This window comes from Tympanuchus pallidicinctus, unplaced genomic scaffold (genome assembly GCF_026119805.1).
Source record: "Tympanuchus pallidicinctus isolate F22 unplaced genomic scaffold, pur_lepc_1.0 scaffold7, whole genome shotgun sequence".
In the NCBI taxonomy this organism is placed as follows: Eukaryota; Metazoa; Chordata; class Aves; order Galliformes; family Phasianidae; genus Tympanuchus; species Tympanuchus pallidicinctus.
The window spans coordinates 25,092,501-25,104,267 of NW_026294791.1; the positions used below are offsets into that span (position 1 = coordinate 25,092,501).

The window sequence follows — 11,767 nt, forward strand, 5'->3', positions numbered from 1 at the left end:
CTCTGAGGCATCTCTGTGCAACGTGCTCCAAACGACGGAAAAGGTCCGAGCGGCGCAGAAGTCTGCAGCAGGACACAAAACACCAAGGTTTGAGCAGACGACAACCTGAAACAAATACGGTCGTGCATGCTCTAATTCCTGTTCAAACACACGTTTTCTTTCCCTACGCCTTTTGGAACCTCCTACGAAAAGGCCCGCTTAGATTTTTCACCTCATTCTGTCACTTCCACTCTCTGCATGCTGTGCCGTGCACTAGTAGGTAATCCAGCACACAAAGCTCCACCTGCCTCTCTTTTTCTGTAAAAACTCCCACTTATCCGCAGGCAAAACCTCACTGACAGCCTATACGCGAACTTTTCTTTACACAAGGAAAACTAAACCTCCAGCTCCCAAGGAGCGCGAACGCAGCGCGGTCAGAAGGGCTGCGGCGTGAGGTTGCCCTCTGAAGGCGGTGAGCGCCCGCATGGCAGCTCGAGGCCGCGCAGGTGCTGCTCCCTCAGCCGCGGCGCGCGCCGCTGCCCAACGGCCCTAACGGCTCCGCCTTCCCGCCACACGCTCACACACACACACGCACCCTGAGGGCTCCCAGGCCAGAGGCGCTCCGCCGAGCCCCGCAGCGCCCCGGGCAGGGGCGTGTCCGCCCTCAGGTGCCGCTACTCCACCTGAGCCACGCAGGCACACGCGGAGCGGATCGACCTTCCTCCCGCTGCCCGCCGCTGCCCGCCACCACCCCGCCCCCGCTCTCACCGCGTCCCGCTCCATAGCCCGGCCGGCGCCGCCGCCAGCTCCCCAACATGGTGCCGCCCGCCGCCCCGGGCCCGCCCCGATCGCCGTCCAATGAGAAGCCTCCGTCGCCTCGCCGACGGGACGCGGCGCGCACCTCCATTGGTCGGCGCCGAGCTCCCCTGTGCTCCCTCCGCCAATAGGGGAGGCGGAAGGAGCGCCACCTGCGGCCGGCCAATGGGGCGGGAGGAGGAGAACGCGGGCATTAACCCCGTCCTGCCCGCGGCCGGCCCTGCAGTGCGCAAGTGTGGGTGCGCATAGACAGCCCGGCATCCTAAATACAGCGCTGTAACTGGGGATGCAGGACAGCTGCATTGCATTACAGCCTTAACAACAGCCACCTACAGCACTTACAGTGCCAACGCCGCTACAAAAAAGTTCCCCCTGTCTTTACACGTTTCTGACCGTGCAAATCAACGCGGGAGGGTTAAGAGAAATCCACCACAGCAGCTCCACACATAGGGCAGAAAGGCTCCCCAGCACCCCTCCAGGAGCAGCTGTGGGCTCCGGCACCCACATCTCCCTGGGGCAGCTGGCTCTGAGGCTACAGCCCCTCATCCACCCACCCCACAGCCTGAGGTGAGGGGTGGCACGGCAGCCCAGGGCCAGCAAAGCAGTAGGCTGTATGCCTGTGGCTGAGAAGGAGCAGCTTAGGCCTCTCCGGTGGTGCTGGGTAGCCGTAACCATCCACAACCAGCCAGAAGACGGTGGGGATTTTGGTTGCCTTGTACCTGGGATTCAACCTTTCCTGTGCAGAGCAGCCCTGCAGGGTTGGTGCAATGCTCAGCATCGTCACAGCACTGCTTGTGTTACCGTTGGCTCACTCTGACCTCATACAGAATCACAGAACGGCCAGGGTTGGAAGGGACCTCAAGGATCATGAATCTCCTACCCCCCTGCCATAGGCAGGGCCACCAACCTCCACATTTAATACCAGCCCAGGCTGCCTAGCACAGCCTGTCTTCACAGGGGAGGTGCTCCAGTCCCCTGATCCTCTTTGTGGCTCTCCTCTAGGCCCTCACACACGTGAAAGCAAAACTTCCCCCTCATTTAAGACTGCAAAAATACTGTCTGAGATGGAAAATATATTCCCTTCCAGGAGTTTTCCATTTTTAACTGAGAAAAAAAAACCTTTTCTTTTTTCAACAGAACTTTGAGCAATCCTACCTAACATCTCTCAGCATCCCATCACACTCTAACAGCTCCAGCCATCCACACACAGGACACTTTTCTCGTGCAGTGTTATTGCTAGAGGGAAAGGTACATATCAGCATCTTCATGCTACGTGTATATGCATGTATATGAATAGTACCCTCTCATTGTTATGGACCACCTCTCTGCTGACTCCTCAGCTAATTAAAATTTTAAACCCAACCACAATTATGGCTTTCATTATTAATTAACACATCAATATTGAAGTGCCAAGCAATGTAGCCATAGAAATGTTGAGAGTTCCAAGGGGCCAGGTGCGTTAGGTTATGCATAAGGCGAGGGGCTGGGATAGAGGAAGGAAAATGGTTGTGATGGGCCATCATCTTGGAGAGCTGGCAGGCAGAAAAGCTCCAATGTCCTTTGCCAAGGAGGCAGCAGACTGCAGGAAGATCACAAAAAAGAGCTGATAGAACCACGGCTGCCAGCAAAACCTGAACTGGTACTGGGCATGGGAGCTCGGGCTGGGGAGCAAGGTCTGAGTAGGGGAGAGCAGGCCAAAGACGACCTCAAAAGCTGGGCCCAGTGTGGGAAGGAGGCCAGAAAGACTGTTAAATAATTCTATCTGCTCCAGGAAAAATCTCAGCATGCTCTGAAGAAAAAGCTTTAAATCAACATAGGCACTGTCACCAGATGCTGCACAGATCTTCCTGCTCAGAGAGGTGTGTGATCCTGGCAACAGGCTGAAGCCAGGTTTTTAAAGTACAAAAGAAATTCCTGAGTTGAGAACAACACTTAGATTCAGCCAAGCAAGCTGACTGTTGCTCTGCAGAAGGTATCTATGTAAAATAAAACCATGAGCCAATGGAAACAATAAGCTGAAGCCACAGAAATTATTTCAGACAGGGTGACACTGAGGGCAAACTCCAAACACAAGCCCTCAGACTGAAATTCTCAAATAAAATAGATGCTACCTCCTTGCCCTTGGCGAAGCCATGCTGCTTCTCACATATCACCTCCCTGCCTCCCATGTGCCTTACCATCGCTTGCAGGAGGATCTGCTCCATCATCTTCCCCAGCACAGAGGTGAGACCAGCAGGTCAGCAGTTCCTGGGATCATCTTTTTTATCCTTTATAAAAATGGGTGTGATGTTGCGTTTTTTCCACTCACCAGGGATTTCACCTGATTGCCATGGCTTTTCAGATACCATTGAGAGTAGCACATGAATGGCATATGGGCTTTGGGTGAAGTATAATGCGTGTCAGAGTCTCTTTGATAACCAGGTCTCTGCAGCAGACTCAGGGTTTGCAGCTTTCTTGCTGACTGCATATGGCCCCATTCACCCTGCTCACATTTACCATTCCAGCTTTATCGAGACATAAACCAGCCTAGCACAAACCAGAGCTTTAACCATCAGCTAAGCCACACAAGCACTCATAGAGCAGAAGAAAAGCAAGCTTGCTGGCATTGGAAGGACCAGACAGATCAGGAAGGCCCTCCTAGGCCCGTCCAGAGGGAAGGATGGAATACTGCTTTGAGCAAGATTTCTGATGCTCCCCAAACCCAGGTGAAACAGAAACTGCTTGCTGTGTATTCCTACTCTACCCCTTGAGCCCAGCAGGCCCCTTTCCTTGCTCCTGTCTGTTTCTATGCTTGCTTATTGCCAAACCCTGTCCCCTGGTGCCACAGCAGCGGTTCAAGAAGTGAAGAACCCAATTCCCTTTGCCACCAACCTTTCTTTTTCAGAGTCATTTTGAAGAACGAAACAAAGTTAGTTCACTTGGTTTCCTATGGGGCGTGATGACATCTGCATCCTTCACATTAGAAGCTGTGCTGGGCTAACGAGGAAGAACATGGAGTCATTGAAACCTCAGAGATGCCTGCACACAAAAAACTCATAACTAAACAAACAAAACCCAACAAAACCAGGTGGCTTTTCTGTGCTTTCAAGCTTTGCAGCAAAGGAATGAAAGATTAAAAAGCCTTCTTTTATCATCGCAGAGTATTTTCAAATCAAGGTGCAAGTCTGGCTTGCTCGTCTCATGAAGCATCAGTGGGCGTAATCAGTGTTTGTAAGGTAGAATCCAATACAGAAAAAGTTCTGTGTATGTTACAGAAAATCTTGTTTGAAAGATTAGGGCTAAGCACAACCTGGGAAAAAGGAAGAGAAGGAAGAAAAGGAAGAGGTGCCACAGTAGAGGAGCATTTTGCTGTTATTGCTAGAAACAATAGAAGTGTTAGATACAAGGGTTGAAACAAGAGTACTCAAGGAAGTTTCTCAAGACAGACTGAATCCCCTTCACTTGAGAGACAGCAAGGAGTCGCCGTGCCTCAATAGTGTGCCAGTCAGGCTGAGCAGGTTTCTATATCTTTGCTTCCCTTCCTGTCCTGTATGTCAGTATTAACTCAAATAAAGATGTTCAAAATCATATCTGACTACAGAGCAAAGCCAGTACACTGCACAGAGGCCCCAGAGGTTCCTCCTATCGCTCTCTTAGGCTGTCAGCAGTCATGGCAATTTTTTTTCTTTTATCAGCACAACTCTTATCTGATTCACAGCACGGAAGTGCTTCATTCTTCAAGCCAGCTCCTTGAAAGCATGCTCAGTGCTTTTAAGAGAGGTCAGACAGGCTGAGAACTGACTGTGGGGACTTTTACTTTGTGCGTATTTTTTTTTTCCTGGAGTAATTTAATCTTGACCCTAACTTGACTGATTGTGAGACTGCTGAGGTTCTAGGGCTGCTTTCATGCCAAAGGCTGCCAGCTCCTCTCCTGGTGAGAGGGGAGACCACCCAAACTCACCCAACTTTTGTTTGAAAGGAGTGATTGATGCTGTTTGTACTCCACGGCTGCAGGTTGAAACGCTTCCTTACAGACATGACACGCTTCCTTCAGGGCAGCAGGCAGTCGCTGCAGAACATGGAGCAGATTTATCTACCCACTTCTGATCAGAAGGCAGCACAGCTTCGAGGCAATAAATCCAGGAGACAACTGAAAGGAAATACACCTTTGTCAGCGATGGCTCTTGGGGCCCAAGGCAGCCCTGCGGAGGGGAAGCACACGTCATCCGATCTGCAGCTGGCACGGCTGGGAATATTGCGTTTGGAACACACCCATGTGGTGTTTTGGGGGGTGAGGGGAGGGAGAAAGCACGCTCAGCCATTTTGAGGTTGAGCTATTCACTGTTTGAGTCCACAATCCTGTTTCCATGAGTGTTTCCAGTCTTGGAAGCTGGATCTGTCCATAAGAACTTGTTAAGTATCTATAAATGTTGTTCATCTCAAACTTCATTACAAATGGACATGTTGGGTCTGCATGGAAACCCCATCACCGAGATAGGGCTCCCTCCTACAAACATACACACTGCTGGGCAGTTCACTGTTTCCACACCAAATATTAAATATTCATCTTCACCCAGATGGAAGCATGGAGCTCAAGGGAGGGCTGACGTGACTTAAAGTTAGCAAAGTCTGCAATTCGGTTGTAGTCCTGGAGGTGAAATATCCATTTTTATGAGAAGTGAGATGCTATCTTTGAAGGGCTTCATTACACTTGAATGTGAACTTCCTCTGCGGCAGAAGGCCTGTCCACAGACAGAGCAGACAGTGCAAACTCAAGAGAAATAAGCACATGATCATCCTGGAAGGAAATTATCATACAAAGTGAACAGTGGCCCTTGAGCACTTGGGTTTGCTGTGTTTCAGTGGATGTAACAAACAGAAGCACCCTCACATCCTGACACATCACATCTCCTGTGCAACACACGGCTGCACTCAGAGCACCAGGACACTCCTTGCTACCCAGCCCTGATCCAGATGGGGAGCCTGTGCTGAACTCAAGCAAAAAGGGAAATGCACATATCTGTTTGGTTTTTTTTAATTTTAATTGAAACAGTTTCTGCCCAGAAGCACTGTCAGAAACACACACAATCAACCGACTTGGAATTGGATACAGTGATCCTCATGGGTCCTTTTCAATTTGGGATACTCTTAGATTCTATGATTCTAGGTGTGCAGAAGAACGGCCTTTGTGCAACCCAACCCACTTCAGGTACATTCCTTGTATCTTCAAGAATAGTCCTCCTTACACCAAGAAATGCTCTTCTTAACAAATGAATGATTATGGTTTTAGCTACAAGATAAAAAAACAAATCCATTCTAATTGAAAAGAGGCAAATGATTTTTTTCTTAATGACTTTTTAAGAAGATGACTTTGGAAGAAGTTGGACAAATGGCCCATCTAAAACAGGACATGAAATAACTCACTAATTAACCCTATGCTATCAACATGGACCAGTGAGATCTGCATAATGTCCCTCCGTATGTCTCCACAGGGTGTCAGTGTTTTTTCAAATTTGGGTCATTTCATGCTGGAATCAGACTGATGTCCTCAGCAGCTCAGTTTCAGGAGCCTGCTCCTCAGAGGGCAGCCTGTTTGTCCTGTGCTTCCTTTTTCCTCCCACAGCCAGTGTTAAAATATGAAGATCAGAAAGACGAAGTCATGATCTGAGGATGACTTGAGGGTTTCAGGGGCTTGAGAAGGGGCAAGACTCCAAATTTGCTAGTAGTTCGGTGGGTGAGATTCCTGTGGGGCAATGTTTCAGCAGGGAATGCAAAGCTCCTTCCTCTGGTGCTAGGTGGCAAGCAGTGCGTCTTTGGCAGAATTAACTTGAGCTGCACACACTTGGCACTGTTTGCCCTCCCATCCCTATACCAGTTGCGCCAGTACTGTGCAGCTGCCTGGGCTGTTGTAAAGTGCGCTGCAGAAATGACCTTGGCTAAAAGTAACCTGGCACATAAAGGAGGTATGTTCAACACAGATTAATTACCCCATCTAATTCACCAACCAGCCACATAAGCGTTGTGGCAGCAGGGACGAGCTGCTGGCAACTCAGGTCAGCACTGCTGACGACAGTGGTGTTCCAACTAGAATCCAGCTCAAGCTCTGAGAGTAGAACAAGGTGGAAACCCAGATGTCCAAAAGTATCCGAGGGTCTGATTTCCCACAGAGCTCAAGTTTTCATGTTTCTCCTGCACGAGGAGCCAGTGTACTTTTACTTTCCATTACAAACCTCCCCTAAGCCCCATGAGCAGCCAAGCCGGGAGGCTGAGAGCAGAGACCTGGACTCCCCAGGTCAGCTTCACTTCCCCAGCTCAGCTCATCTCTCAGCTCATGAGGTTACAGTGAAGCAGAAGCTGGCCTGTGGACTGGGCTGAGTGGCTGCTCAGTGGCCAGCCTTCCTTGCCGTCGCCCATTTCAAGGACTTTTCTATAGGATGACCACCGCCTCTGCTAAATTGTGTGACTGCTTTTTCAAGCTGGAAGAGTTGGAATGCGATGGTGGCAGATGATGTAATGGGATAAGGATAGTAACCCAATGGAAGGCCAGGCTCTGGGGCTCTGCCAGCTGCTTCCAGAGAGAGAAGAGCTTCCACAGACAACTCTCAAGGGGAAAGCGAGGATGATCATGTGCTCCAAAGAAAAGCATCTTCACCAAGCCTCTGTACTATGGGTTCAATCTGGGCAAGCCAAGACAGCAGGTTCTTTCTCCTTCTTTCTCCTTCCCTTCCTGCAGCAGGCAGGCCACCAGCCTCACAGCCAGCCCCGCTCTTGTTTGAAGCTCCCCGGTGGTCTATAGAACATTAAAATTTCTGGAACGGCTGCACTGAGCGATGGTAGAGAAGGGGTATTGACTGGGACCACTGTAGCTATTTCTTAGTCTTTAAAAGAGAACCATCACGGCAGCTATTTAGCACGGCTTTGAAAATTCAAATATTGACAGAAGGAAGTTTTCCGGAGGACGCCAGCAGCGTTTGCAGCAACCCCAGCAGCAGAAACACACTGCAGTGTCAGATGTGGGCTGCAGCACAGACCAAACCCACAAGCTCCACGCCGGCAGAACTACAGCTGAGCACCAACACCACTGCACCTTTCTGTTTGACTGCGCTGGAGAAAGGGGTGGTGAGGGTAGGAGAATGGAAGGGAAAGACTAAAATGCCCTGAGGAACTACAATTGCGTTTGCCAAACGCTGCATTTTACTGGGAAAGGGAGAGAGTGACTTCACTTTTTACCTCGCTTTCCCCACTTCCCTTGCCCCATACAGACAGATGTGGCTTTGCAAGAAAATTAATTACAGATGGAGGCTAAAGAAAGGGGAAAAACACCCTCCACCGCAAGGCTTTTTCCTCTGCAGACTGGAGGATGGATGGGGAGGCCTGGGAAAACTGTCAGATGGAAAACCCATTACAGATGTGAGGTTTGGAGAATAAGGCTGAGGGACAATTTGAGAGCTGTAAATTTTAATTTTGGGGGTATAAATGCATTGCTTAGCAACAAGAAACAAATAGGAAGCAAGAAGCCTCAGGAGAGAAATGCTTAAATATTTTAGAATCCCTATTTGAGGTGAAGACTGCATTACCAGAGACCTGAGGAGCTGCTATTCTCAACAGCTAACCGAGTGGAGTCAAGAGAGAAAGAAAACACAGGCTTCAATCTCATTTCCACACAGAAGTGAATTTAACTTACTTTGGGAAAGGAAAGCAGCATTGTTTGTTCCCATCCTTGTTGTGTGCAGGACATACCTGCCCAGATCTGACATGAGGTCATCTTTAAGCACGTTGCTTCCAAGGAAAGACTTCTCACAACGCATCCAGGGCTTTGCAGGGAGGCTGCTTTACGGGGCTGTGCAATCATTGCTACCATATGTCTGACCCTCACTACACGGTCTAATGCCTCTTTATGCTGCTGCATAAATCTTCGCCTAGAATTCCTGACATCTCAAAGGATGGTGGGGGCCTCCATCCCCAAGGAGAGGAGGAGAAGGGTGAAAAAGAACAGATCACCTGGAAGCAAACACCGAATGTTCTACTCTGTTTCTTTACCGTGAAAAGATGAGGACAAAGAGGAAGGGAAAAAGACATCGCCAGCTCTGGAGGTCAAATGTTACTGCTTTTGTCTTTTTTTGTTGTTAATCCACTGATACTCCATAAACACGAACACGAGTAAAGCACAAAGCTTCCAAATGAGCCCACGACCAAAGCTTTAGCTCTGCAGCAAAAAGGGAACTCTCTAAGGATTAAAAAAGAAATGCATAAGAAACCAAAACTCCCTTAAAAAGTTATTTTTCTTTTAAGAGCCTGAAATAAGAAATTGTTGTTCAAGGACATGCACGCATACATTTATACTCAAAGAAGTAACCAAATGATCAGAGCCAACATCAGGCAGTTCTTTGCCTCATTGCAGAGCACTACCCACAGCATACCTTGGGGCTGTGCTAACTTGGTAGGAGCACGCTCTGATCCCCTCCTGTGCTGCTGGGCGTGACATCACTGTGGCTTTCATGAGGGAGGTCTGCACTGATGGAGCTCTGAAATAAGCCAGACGTTCCCATTCAGTTTTGCTGCTCCAGCTAAATGGGAAAACTCCAGTTCTGGGGGGAAAAAGTAGTCTGCAAACCCACCCAAACAAGAACTCTTGAAATAACCAAATCCCAAAGGCCTGCAAGAGTTAAAAATCAGGAGGAAAATTTATTGGTAGCTTAGTACTTCAGGCCAATGAACACAGCTGTCTGGATGCACATGTTACCTTCAAAATTAATGAAAAATGAGAAGCACAATGGACACTTCTTGTTCAACGGTCAGAAATCCAGACAGCAAACAGCACTTGGAGAGAAGGCACTCTGACATAGGACAAAGTAGCTCATTACTCACAGTTTGCCTCATTTGGAGGGCTGGAAGAGTTCTCTAATTACCTAGAAAGGGAAGACAAAGAACCCAATATCAAATGCAGCTACAAACTGTGCCTAGAAATGCATTCAGCTGCCATCTTTGGTACGCTAACGAAGCCAGCTCAGAGCTTAAAAAATAGAAGCACAAAAAAACCCACAAAACCTGAGACATTTGGTTACCAATTATTCTTTGCTTAAGACAAGACAGAGCAAGGCCTGGAAGGCTCCTCGGGTCACTGTGTCCCACTCCTATTGCCAACCTGGAATCAAAATTCTTCATATGAGTGCACTGTGTTTCCATTTGGAAAAGGTGACAGACAACATGAGAACAGCAACTGTGAATAGCTACTGCCACAAACACCAACTGATTTTGAAGATGTTAAAAACGTACAGGCCAAAGCTGCCTTTAAAGATGAGAGAAATAAGTACTTCTGTATGGATCCTCAGTGTTTTTCTAGGCAGCACCACATCATCTGAAACAACTCGATGCAAATAGAACCGACAGGATTCAAAGAAGCAGCTCCAGCTATGGTTAAACTTCAAGCATTAAGGGATGCTCAGACTGCCATTTTACAGCACGCTGCAGTGATGGGCTACACCAGAAAGCAGCATCTGCTGCAGAATATCTGAGCACCTGCCCCAAAGCCAGCACTAAGCCATTCCTGGAAGACAGACTTTTGGGAAACAGATTGATGCTTGTCCAAAAGAGTCATGTAACAAAAGCTTGTCTAGGAAAGACTTCAGAAGGATAATTTTAGCTTGGTTTGGAATGGAAGGAGAGGCTTACAGCAGAAACTTAGTGTGCTGAAGGTACACGAGGCTTCGGAGAACATAAGGGATTTGTGTCTTTTATGTTCTCCATCCCCACTCTTTTTTGAGTGGGTGGGAAAGGGTACATGCACATTTTTTGAAGGGCACTGCTGGTGTTCTTTGTTTCCCACTTTAAAAGTAAGGGCTGGATTTGTTATAGCAATAATACTGTGGAAAGACTAGCTGGCAGAGAAAGCAGAAAGGGTAAGGAGAAGTGTGCATCCACTGACTTCCCCACAGGATATCTAGACAGCTTCTTTCCTTCCTACCTGAACTCCTTCCAGCAGAACTATTGATAGAGAATTCTTCCCTCCACTGTACTGTACGAATCACAGAATCACAGAATGGCCTGAGTTGAAAAGGACCACAATGATCATCTAGTTCCAAACCCCCTGCCATGTGCAGGGTTACCAACCACCAGACCAGGCTGCTCAGAGCCACATCCAGCCTGGCCCTGAAAGCCTGCAGGGATGGGGCATCCACAGCCTCCTTGGGCAAGGAACTTGTTTTTTTTTTTTTTATTATTATTTTTTTGCTTAGCAAAGCAAAGGGTCAGCTTTCCAATTCCTGAATTAATAAATCATGCATTTATCTCATTTAAAACACAGTGAATTGGAGGAGCACAAAACTCCTCCTCTGTTGCAAAAAACACTTGGTCCACAAACACCAGAAGATGAGCTTAATAAAAAGGCCCTCGCAGCTTCCAGTGTTTTTCCTACAGTCAGTTAGAAGCAGCTGACAAGATGATAAACATGAGCCTGAAACCAAGGGCCCCATCCAAGCACAGACTCCCTGCTGCTGCTCATGCTAATAGCCTGACCTGGAGGTAATGTCAGCGGGAGCACTGTACAGAGCTCCCTCAGATAGCCTGGATTTCCAGGGTGGAAGAGGCAGGAAAACTTAAAGCTGTGTGGGAGTGTAAGATCCTAACATAAAAAAGCCAAAAAGCTCCATCATTTCAGCATTGCCAGAATTTATGTGTCTTCACTGCACAATTCAAGGATGCAAAATAGAACATAAAACACTTCTCATTCCACCTTTGCCAGATGCTTTGCCTTCTGATGAAGCCTCTTTCCCCCCAGCGTTTCCCTCACAAAAGCAGAATGACGTCCCTGCAGCAGCAGTGCCATGGAGCCTGCCTTGTGCTTTTTTTTTTTTTTTTTTTGCTTTGGAACAGAAGGGCATACAGAGGCATAGTGAGGAATGAGCCTTATTTTGTTGGATTCCTTCCTGTACGAAGGTAGGAACTCCTACCAAACCCCATGCACTTGCAGCCAAAGTCATTTCTCTGGCCAACG

General features: G+C 48.2%; 1 protein-coding gene across 2 annotated transcripts in view; it reads right to left on the reverse strand.

Moving 5' to 3' along the window:
• The window catches only part of FAM20B (FAM20B glycosaminoglycan xylosylkinase), a 21,588-nt gene extending 20,756 nt beyond the window's left edge, over window positions 1-832 (reverse strand). Inside the window, exon 1 of one of the 2 annotated variants that reach the window (XM_052666371.1) lies at window positions 748-832. The gene's annotated coding sequence lies outside the window, so the exon portion shown is untranslated. Of the gene's footprint in view, window positions 105-747 lie in introns of those variants that run through there. The other variant, XM_052666370.1, reaches the window with a different exon arrangement.
• Between the last annotated feature and the right edge of the window lie 10,935 nt (window positions 833-11,767).